The sequence below is a fragment of the Elephas maximus genome, chromosome 3 (assembly GCF_024166365.1).
Source record: "Elephas maximus indicus isolate mEleMax1 chromosome 3, mEleMax1 primary haplotype, whole genome shotgun sequence".
Classification (NCBI taxonomy): Eukaryota; Metazoa; Chordata; class Mammalia; order Proboscidea; family Elephantidae; genus Elephas; species Elephas maximus.
Genome location: NC_064821.1, coordinates 154,818,135 through 154,829,176, shown reverse-complemented (window position 1 = coordinate 154,829,176; position 11,042 = coordinate 154,818,135). Strand labels below are relative to the sequence as shown.

The window sequence follows — 11,042 nt, the reverse complement described above, 5'->3', positions numbered from 1 at the left end:
ATAACATAGTGTATGGCACATATTAGGTATACCAAAGAAAATCCAAACCTATTGCCATCAAGTCGATTCCAACTTGTAGCGACCCTATAGGACAGAGTAGAACTGCTGCATAAAGTTCCTAGGGAACACCTGGTGGATTTGAACTGCGGACTTCAGCACTACGCCACCACACCTTGAATATCAGGTATGGGAGATAGGAAATAACATCGAAGATAAGTTTTTCCTCCCTTAATTGTTGAAATATAGGAAAAGAGTACATGTTTCTGCTTTGGGCCATAATGGAGTAACAGAGATGGCATTTACTTTTCTACCTTAAACCACTACAAGACCAGACAAAATATATGTGAAAGAGCTCTCTGGAGAAACTGAACCACAGGAAGTGTAGGACAGAGCTCAGACTGAGCCCCTAAGAGTGTGTGTTCCCACCAGCCTGAATGGAAAGAGCATCTAACACATGTGGCATGAAGGAGAGTCTTCAGAAGGGTAATACCTGAACACTGTGTGCACATTAACCTTAGACTAAGGATTTTCTGAACCCACCAAACAAAGCTTAAATACCAGCCTGGAAAGAATCAAACTGTTTCCAAGCAGCTTAAAGACATCCCAGAGCAAAGTCCAAAAATATTTAAAGGATTATACAAAAATATTTTTTAAATACTTAACATAAAGTTCATAATGTCTGGCATCTAATAAAAATTTTTGGGTATGCCAATACTGGAGTCCTGCTGCCAGATGATATGATCCATAACCATGAGAAAAGTCAACAGAAACAGACACAGAAATAACCTAGTTGATAGACTCAATAGACAAAATATTTAAAAAGCTATTATGAACAGACTGTATTCATTCAGAAAAATGGAGGAAAGCATAAGCTTGATGAGGAGAGAAATGAAAGACATATATATATTTATGACTCAAATAGAACTTCTAGAATTGAAAAACACACTAAATGACTTTATCAGTTAATTGGACAGTGTAGAACATAAATTATCTAAAATGAAACCCAGAGGGAAAAAAGAACTAAAAATGAAAAGAACAGAGCATCATTGACCTGTGAGAAAACATCAGGTGGTCTAATGTCCATGTAACTAGAGTCCTCTCAACAGAGCAGCTGGAGTGACAGAGAAAGAGTTTGAAGAGATAACAATAGTCCCAAGGGGAAAGGTCCTGGCTCCTCCTTGTGGCCGCTGTGGAGACAGCAGGTAAGGATCTATCAGTACAACCTGAGGGGCCACCCCATACCAAACAAGTAAGCAAAGAGGTGGATCAAGGGTAGATACAAAGAAAACTAGGCAATGTGCAGGACCTTAAAATGAGAAGTTGTATGGCCTATAGACTGAACTGCCTTGATGAGTAAGAGCTGAGAGCTGCTCTTCTCCTTAGCATGGAACATTGCCCAGTTATATCTGAGCCAACACTGAAGGCAAGGCTTAGCGAGTTATGATGAGGAAGCTGAGATTTGCAGAGTTTAATGGACTGTTTACGCTAAATCACATCCAGTCCTCTCAGTTGTTGATGCTTCAGAGCATGAGCTATAGAGACAGTTATATGTGGGAGGATCTTCAAGTCTATTAGTCCATCTGCTCAGCTCATGAAAAGGGGAACAATGGATGGTCATTTGCTTCCAAGTTGCCCCAATAACATTTTTATAATCTTACAGTGAAAGGACTGAAGAATGTGACACAAACCCCACAATCTTTAGAGTGATGGTACGTAGGAGTACATCAAAATTTAAATTCAAGTAAAAAACACTCTACATAACAAAGAAGTTATTTTTATTTTGTGTATTTTTTTTACCAAAGTACTCTATTATATGCCCAATAGTTTTTTTTTTTTTAATGAAAAACAGTAGTGCCCTGATCATTTTCTACATTCCCTATTCTCCGGAGATAACCAGTTTCAACCCATATAACCAATTATCTGTCTCGATCTCTCTTTACCTCTAAAGAAACATTGTTATGCCTTGATATTCCAGTTTTCCACTGCAGGCCCTGCAGACTGCCTGCAAAGGGAAAAACGCTGTGCATATGGGTGCATGGGTGCACCACCTACTAGTCAATACCAAGGGAGTCCAAAAGGCCCTTCACTTGGCTTCCACTCACTTGCCAACCAACTTAATCCACTTCACGCGTCCACACAGTGAAAGGAAACTTTGCAAGAACAAATGCCAGGCAAGCAGCTTTGAGGTTTACCGGTGGAACGGGTTCTCCAGTGGAACAGGAAGCGATGGGGGCGCTCCTGAGTAAGGAGCATAGGTGGTCCACATCCAGCAACTGAAACCCCTGCTGTGAACGCCCTGTTCTTCTGCCTACCATTCCCTACTTCCTCCTTTTTTCTTTCCAATTCTCTTCTCTGTTCTTTCCAGTCTCTCCTCCTTCCTCAGGTATTTTCTGAGGGTTTCTGGGACCTCAGTTCCTGAAGAGGAGACGTGAGGAAAAGGGTGCAGGGCCGCCAGGCGGAAAAGGCCACAGGGAGCAGGAGGTGAGCAGGGATCTGCAGCAGCTCGCCCTTCTTCCTTGGAGGCCCGAAACCTTTCTAACTCCTTAATGAGGATCAGAGGCGGGACGCGGAAAGGGGAGTAACAAGTTTCATTCACAATTTGAGGTGTTTTTTCAATCCTTCACTTAAAGGAAACACTAAGGTTCCACCGAGACTTGAACTCAGATCGCTGGATTCAAAGTCCAGAGTGCTCACCATTACACCATGGAACCACAAGTCTTTGCACCGGTATGGCGGTAGGAATCCCCAAGTCCACTGCCCAGGGGAAGTCGATTCTGACTCATATCGATGATCGTATCAGTTAAAAAGAAGAAGAAAAAACCTCTTGCTGTCCAATGGATTCTGACTTCTAGGGACCCTGTATGAGCATCTCAATAGAGGTGTGTGAATACTCATGTAGCATCCATAGTTTCCACAACTAATCTCAAGGCAGTCCTCTATCAGACAGGACTTGATAACCATTGACCAGTGTGAGTGGACTCATCCATCTTGCTTTCTCTCTGCACCTCTCTTTTTATTGACTTCTATCATTTCATTTGCATCTCAAGAAATTGTGGTAAAATCCACTTTGGGTTTAGCGTATAGCACAGCTCTTTAAGTCTCTGTCATAAATCACACAGTGGCCTCATTTACCAGCATTTCCTGCCCCAAGGTGAAATTTCTGCAAACAACAGTGTTATTTTCCTTTTCCTTGCCTTCACCCATTACTCATTGCCCAGGGAGGGCAGATAATTGTCAGGGCAGGACCTGGGACTTCCGGGGTGCCTTGTCCAAATAGCATCTACTGCACTCCAAAGCCACCACAGCTTCCCATGTGTAATGTAGAAAGGTGTCTCCACAGTGTTCTATCTGGGGAGTGAGTTCTGAAGGCAGGAGAACTCTCTTTTTCTTCTTTATAGATTTCTTTTTTGGTAAGTTTTTCTTACAAAAAACATGTATTTGTTAGATATACAACAAAAAAACAATTAACCTTCTTTAACATTTATACACTCTGAGAAACCAGACTAACCTCATCTGCAGTGACTCAAAATTGACCACGTGCTGTTGAGGCTACAAGACAGGGCTCTGACACTTACTCAGCCCCAGTCTGTCTTCTGAGAGCTTGGCCATGTCCATTACTTTCCGATTTCTCAATATATCATGACCTAGAAACTTCACAGTTTTTTTATTTGTTTCTTGAAGTGCAGTAAAGATTTAACTCCATCCAAAGAAATTCATCTTTTCTTTGTTTCTCAGAGATAACTCAAAAAAAAAAAAACAAAACACTAAGCCCCTTGGCTCTCAGGTTGATTCTGACTCATAGTAACTCTATAGGACACGATATAACAGCCTAGTAGGGCTTCCAAGGATGGAAATCTTTACAGACACCCATTCCTACATCTTTCTCCCTTGGAGTGGCTGGTGGGTTCAAATCATTGAGCTTTTGCTTAGAAGCCCAGCACTTAAAAGCTGTGTCTCCAGTCCTCCTTGAGATAACTCTAAATGCTTGGAACTTGCTGAGTAATAGAGGTGCGTTTGTTTTGTATAGGCCTCCAGACCACACTTGAGGGTTTATAAGATGACTCAAGTGGGGGCTGGCAAGGCTAGAAAGAGGACCTTCTGGTGTAGGGCAACCTAGGGCGAGGGGTGCAGAGGTTGGGGAAAACTTCATTCAGTCATGCCTAAGAAAAGAGGATCAGGAAAAGGCTCTGAACAGAAAAGCTCCACAGGCTTCCTTGTTGATGAGAGACGTCTATGCACATGGAAGGGTAATGCAGCCCTTTATGAGACAAGGACTCACCATGTTTAGAACCTTCCCAGTCCTTGCCCTATGTGTCTCCTCATTTGTATTCTTTATGCTTTAAAACTGTAATTGTAAGTATAGGATTTTCTGTGAGTCATTCCAGTCAATTATGAAACCCAAGGGAGTAGTGAGAACCAGCAGGTCAGAAGTGAGGGGAATGAGCATCTCTGAGGTTATGGCTGGTATCCTGAAGGGGGAGAGGGAACTTCTGAGTATGTAGCCAGCAGGTCAGAAGTGAGGGGGTCATGAGGACTCCCAAGGTTGCAGCTGGTGTCTGTGCCCTTTACTTGTGAGGTCTGCCCTAGCTCCAGAAGTTTAGGGTCAGTGGAAGAAGCTGCATGTGCACCTGGTGTCAGAACAAGTGTGGAAGAGAATTGGATTGATGTAGGTAGATTTGCGTCGATCAATAAATATTTGGTGTTAGAGAAGTGGGAATTGATTTCGGCTCTTACAACATGTAAATATATCAAGATATCCAGGGACACCCATTTGTGTCACAGGGTAGGTGTATCCAAGTTGCCTTACAGTATTGTCTTGTGATTTCATTTATGTGCACAAAATATCACAACACTAAATATGTGTATAATAGATGTAAACTTTGTCTTTAAATTATACACATAGTTTCATACCTTACAAAGAGATTATTATCATACATTCCTTTGGCACTCAAAATTACCTCTTCTTCCTAAGGCTAGTTTGTGCCTTTGAAAAGTGAGTTGGATCACTTGGCCTAATGATTTCAAAATGGTTAGACTGCATCTAAGACATTAAAGAATGACCTGGTCATGCATACACATAATGGAGTTCTATGTGGCCAAAATGTGAGGGTCTCTATGGACTGCTACTGAGTTATTGCTAGGATAGTTTATGTGAAAAAAAGCAAAGCAAGAAGTGAAAAAATGTATACAGTATTCAACCTTTTCTTTAAGAAAGGAGAGGATAGATGTGTTTGTACTCATTATTAATACTTGCTGATTTTTCAGGAAGGACAAGCCAAAAGGTAATAAAAATGTTTTCATCTAGGGAATGTGGTTTAAGCGATAGAAATGATGGTGAGACTTTGCTAAGTATTATCATTTTTATATAGTTTTAATTTTTAAACCATGTGATGTTTTACATTTTCAAAAAAAGAAGAAAAAGAAAACACTACAATTGATGAAAAGAAGTAGAAAAATTTAAATTGAACCGTATGTCAAAATGATAATACAATCACACAGAAAATATTCATGTGAATTTTAAATGTAGTTCTCTGACTGTGATCCATAGAGGGGTATGTTCTTATGTCAGAAGCATCTGCAAAGAAATTTTGAATTTTGTAGATTTGTTGTTGGTAGTCATATTGATGGAATAATTTGAAAACAATTCTCTGTATTTTAGAAGAGAGCACATGAGTAAATGTATTAAAAATTGTTTGGAATCAGGGTTATCAACATGAGAGAGAAGAGATAAAAATATGGACTAGGAGAAGTGGAGGAAGAACCCCTTCATGTTGGATTGGGATTGAAAGTGACAGTATAAGCTCATGAATTCAATATGAATATTTGCTCACTATGTCCATTTACAGGGCCTAGAAGCAATGCTACCTAGTGGCTACATCTTTGTTGCGAATGCCATTCTCCACTAAAAGAACCAGATTCCTAGGAGAAATGACTGATTTTGGAAAAGGAAATCACAAGTTGAGCTTGGAACTTCTTGTGCCAGAAAGGAAGAATGTGCTCCTTGATTCTTGGAAGCAAGCCAAAGATCACAGGAACCAACTTGAACAGATCCCGAACTGGTCCAAATTGAGACAATTTGAGCATCAAAAACAAGAATGGTAATGGATAACAACACATTGAAGTAAAAAAACAAGCCACGAGTTCATAGAATCTAAGATTGGGGAGGGAAGTACTATAATAAAAATGTGAAGGGAAGCTCTAAATAAAAAGCCCTGCCTAGAGAAAAATGCACTTCCACTGGTGAAAACTAGTTCCTCATCCTCGCAGATCGTGGCAGTGTATTCAGATATTCTGGTGGCTTGCACTAGTGTGTGGGGAAGAAGAGCCAGAGAAGGAAGTAGGAGGAGGAGCAGGGACAAAAGAAGAAAAGAAAGAGAGAAACCCGGAAAAGTTTAAGAACCGTGTAGTGGGGAGAGAGGCAGCTGGACACACTCACTTAGCAGTTTATGTCTTTGGTTTCATTTATATATGATAACTGAAGTCCCATTCAAGTCAGTGTTTGAAGAGCTGAGGGTATAGGGTTAAAGGAGAGTCCATCTATAACTAAGGTATTAGTTTGCTGATAGACATATTTCTATGTATTTGATGGGTTTTCTTTTTATTCTTTGAATTTTTTCATTTTTCTATGACTGTATCTAGGAAAGACTTAGGGAGTAGTAGCTTTATTTTGGAGCCCTGGTGGCACAGAGGTTAAGAGCTCGGCTGCTAAACAGAGGTTGACACTTCAAGTCCACCAGCTGCTCTTTGGAAACCCTACGGGGCAGTTCTACTCTTTCCTACAGGGTAGTTGTATGACTTGACAGAAACATGTTTGGTTTTTTTGATTTTAGATTTATTTCTAGAAGGCAAAAACATGGTTAATTTTCCTCAGACAATATTATTGAGTGTCTATCATGCAATTTTCAGAAAAAGCTTCTCAATTTAATTAAAAAAATAATTATTATATCTAGCCACCCATGAATAAATTCCCTAAAGCAAAGTTTTTTCAAACTCCTCTGCTGTCTACATGCATCACAATCACCAGATAGCTTGTAAAAAGTAAAGACTCCAGGCACAAGGATTGGTCTTTATTTGCCTGCAGCAACATAGGAAAAAGGAGAGTTAGTTATTTCTTTATCCAGCCTAATTGCTCTGGCTAGGACTTCCAGCACAATGTTGAATAAGAGTGGTGATAAAGAACGTCCTTGTCTGGTTCCCAATCTCAGTGGGAATGTTTTCAGGCTCTCTAGATTTAGGGTGATGTTGGCTGTTGGCTTTGTATAGATGCCCTTTATTATGTTGAGAAATTTTCCTTCTATTCCTATTTTGCTCAGAGTTTTTATCATGAGTGAGTGTTGAACTTTGTCAAATGCCTTTTCTGCATCAATTGATAAAATCATGTGATTCTTGTCTTTTGTTTTATTTATGCGGCGGATTACATTAATTGTTTTTCTAATGTTGAACCATGCCTGCATACCTGGTATGAATCCCACTTGCTCATGGTGAATGATTTTTTTGATATGTTGTTGAATTCTATTGGCTAGAATTTTGTTGAGGATTTTTGCATCTTTATTCATGAGGGATATAGGTCTATAATTTTCTTTTCTTGTGGTGTCTTTATCTGGTTTTGGTATCATGCATATGGTGGCTTCATAGAATGAGTTTGGTAGTATTCCGTCCTTTCCTATGCTCTGAAATACCTTCAGTAGTAGTGGTGTTAACTCTTCTCTGAAAGTTTGGTAGAACTCTGCAGTGAAGCCATCGGACCAGGGATTTTTTTTGGTTGGGAGTTTTTGATAACCTTTTCAATCTCTTCTTTTGTTATGGGTCTATTTAGCTGTTCTACCCCTGTTTGTGTTAGTTTAGGTAGGTGGTGTGTTTCTAGGAATTCATCCATTTCTTCTAGGTTTTCAAATTTGAGTGTGGTTTTTCATGGTAATCTGATATGATTCTTTTAATTTCAGTTGGGTCTGTTGTCATACGGCCCATTTCGTTTCTTATTTGGGTTATTTGCTTCCTCTCCTGTTTTTCTTTTGTCAGTTTGGCCAATGGTTTATCAATTTTGTTGAGTTTTTCAAAAAAACAGTTTTTGGTCTTGTTAATTCTTTCAATTGTTTTTCTGTTTTCTATTTCATTTAGTTCAGCTCTAATTTTTATTATTTGTTTTCTTCTGGTGCCTGTGGGTTTCTTTTGTTGCTCTCTTTCTATTTGTTCAAGTTGTAGGGATAGTTCTTTGATTTTGGCCCTTTCTTCTTTTTGGATGTGTGCATTTATTGATATAAATTGGCCTCTGAGCACTGCTTTTGCTGTGTCCCAAAGGTTCTGATAGAAAGTGTTTTCATTCTCATTGGATTCTATGAATTTCTTTATTCCAACCTTAATGTCTTCTATAATACAGGCTTTTTTCTTGCAGGCTATTGTTCCGTTTCCAAGTGTTTGATTTCTTTTTCCTGTTATTGATTTCCACTTTTATGGCCTTATGGTCAGAGAAGATGCTTTGTAATATTTCGATATTTTGGATTCTGCTAAGACTTGCTTTATGACTTAATATGTGGTCTATTCTAGAGAATGTTCCATGTGCACTAGAAAAGCAAGTATAGTCGGTTGCTGTTGGGTAGAGTGTTCTGTATATGTCCACGAGGTCAAGTTGGTTGATTGTGGCATTTGGATCTTTTCTGTCTTTACTGAGCTTCTTTCTGGATGCCCTGTCCTTCTCTGAAAGTGGCGTGTTGAAGTCTCCTACTATTATTGTGGAGCTGTCTATCTCACTTTTCAATGCTGTTAGAGTTTGTTTTATGTATCTTGCAGCCCTGTCATTGGGTACATAAATATTTAATATGCTTATATCTTCTTGGTGTATTGTCCCTTTCATCATTATATAGTGTCTTTCCTTATCCTTTCTGATGGATTTAACTTTAAAGTCTATTTTGTCAGAAATTAATATTGCCACTGCTGCTCTTTTTTTAAATAATTTTTATTGTGCTTTAAGTGAAAGTTTACAAATCAAGTCAGTCTGTCACATGTAAGCTTATATACACATTACTACATACTCCCATGTACTTTCCCCCTAGTGTGTCAGCCTACTCCCTCCTTCCAGTCTCTGCTTTCGTGACCGTGTCAGTTTCTAACCCTCTCTACCCTCCCATCTCCCCTCCAGACAGGAGATGCCAACACAGTCTCAAGCGTCCACCTGATACAAGTAGATCACTCTTCATTAGCATCTCTCTCCAATCCATTTTCTAGTCCTTTCTATGTCTGATGAGTTGTCTTCAGGAATGGTTCCTGTGCTGGGTCAGCAGGTTTGGGGACCATGACCACCGGGATTCTTCTAGTCTCAGTCAGACCATTAAGTCTGGTCTTTTTATGAGAATTTGGTGTCTGCGTCCCACTGTTCTCCTGCTCCCTCAGGGGTTCTCTGTTGTGCTCCCTGTCAGGGCAGTCATCAGTTGTGGCTGGGCACCATCTAGTTCTTCTGGTCTCAGTATAATGTAGGCTCTGGTTCATGCGGCCCTTTCTGTCTCTTGGGCTCAAAGTTATCGTGTGACCTTGCTGTTCTTCATTCTCCTTTGATCCAGGTGGGTTGAGACCAATTGATGCATCTTAGATGGCCGCTTGTTAGCATTTAAGACCCCAGACGCCACACTTAAAAGTGGAATGCAGAATGTTTTCATAATAGAATTTATTTTGCCAATTGACTTAGAAGTCCCCTTAAATCAAAGTCCCCAAACCCTCGCCCTTGCTCCACTGACCTTCGAAGCATTCAGTTTATCCCGGAAACTTCTTTGCTTTTGGTCCAGTCCAGTTGAGCTGACCTTTCCGGTATTGAGTATTGTCCTTCCCTTCACTTAAAGCAGTTCTTATCTACTAACTAATCAGTAAATAACCCTCTCCCACCCTCCCTCCCCTCCTCATAACCACAAAAGAATGTGTTCTTCTCAGTTTATACTATTTCTCAAGATCTTATAATAGTGGTCTTATACAATATTTGTCCTTTTGCATCTGACTAATTTCACTCAGCATAATGCCTTCCAGGTTCCTCCATGTTATGAAATGTTTCAAAGATTCGTCACTGTCCTTTATCAATGCGTAGTATTCCATTGTGTGAATCTACCATAATTTATTTAACCATTCATCCATTGATGGACACCTTGGTTGCTTCCAGCTTTTTGCTATTGTAAACAGTGCTGCAGTATACACAGGTATGCATATATCTGTTTGTGTGAAGGCTCTCATTTCTCTAGGGTATATTCCGAGGAGTGGGATTTCTGGGTTGTATGGTAGTTCTATTTCTAACTTTTTAAGAAAACGCCAGATAGATTTCCAAAGTGGTTGTACCATTTGACATTCCCACCAGCAGTGTATAAGAGTTCCAATCTCTCCACAGCCTCTCCAACATTTATTATTTTGTGTTTTTTGGATTAATGCCAGCCTTGTTGGAGTGAGATGGAATCTCATCGTAGTTTTGATTTGCATTTCCCTAATGGCTAATGATCCAGAGCATTTTCTCATGCATCTGTCAGCTGCCTGAATATCTTCTTTAGTGAAGTGTGTGTCCACATACTTTGGGCACTTTTTGATTGGGTTGTTTGTCTTTTTGTGGTTGAGTTTTGACAGAATCATATAGATTTTAGAGATCAGGTGCTAGTCGGAGATGTCATAACTGAAAATTCTTTCCGAATCTGTAGGTGGTCTTTTACTCTTTTGGTGAATTCTTTAGATGAGCATAGGTGTTTGATTTTTAGGAGCTCCCAGTTTTCTGGTTTGCCTTCCTCATTTTTAGTAATGTTTTGTATTCTGTTTATGCCTTGTATTAGGGCTCCTAAGGCTGTCCCTATTTTTTCTTCCATGATCTTTATCGATTTAATCTTTATGTTTAGGTCTTTGATCCACTTGGAGTTAGTTTTTGTGCATGGTGTGAGGTATGGGTCCTGCTTCATTTTTTTGCAAATGGATATCCAGTTATGCCAGCACCATTTGTTAAAAAGACGATCTTTTCCGCAATTAACTGACACTGGGCTTTTGTCAAATATCAGCTGCTCATATGTGGGTGAATTTATATCTGT

The 11,042-nt window shown here is 39.7% G+C and overlaps 1 non-coding gene across 1 annotated transcript; it reads right to left on the bottom strand.

Annotated features, from left to right (window-relative positions):
• Window positions 1-2,639: 2,639 nt before the first annotated feature.
• On the bottom strand, window positions 2,640-2,711 carry TRNAQ-UUG (transfer RNA glutamine (anticodon UUG)). Its single transcript has one exon. It is a non-coding gene; the product is annotated as a tRNA-Gln (tRNA).
• Between the last annotated feature and the right edge of the window lie 8,331 nt (window positions 2,712-11,042).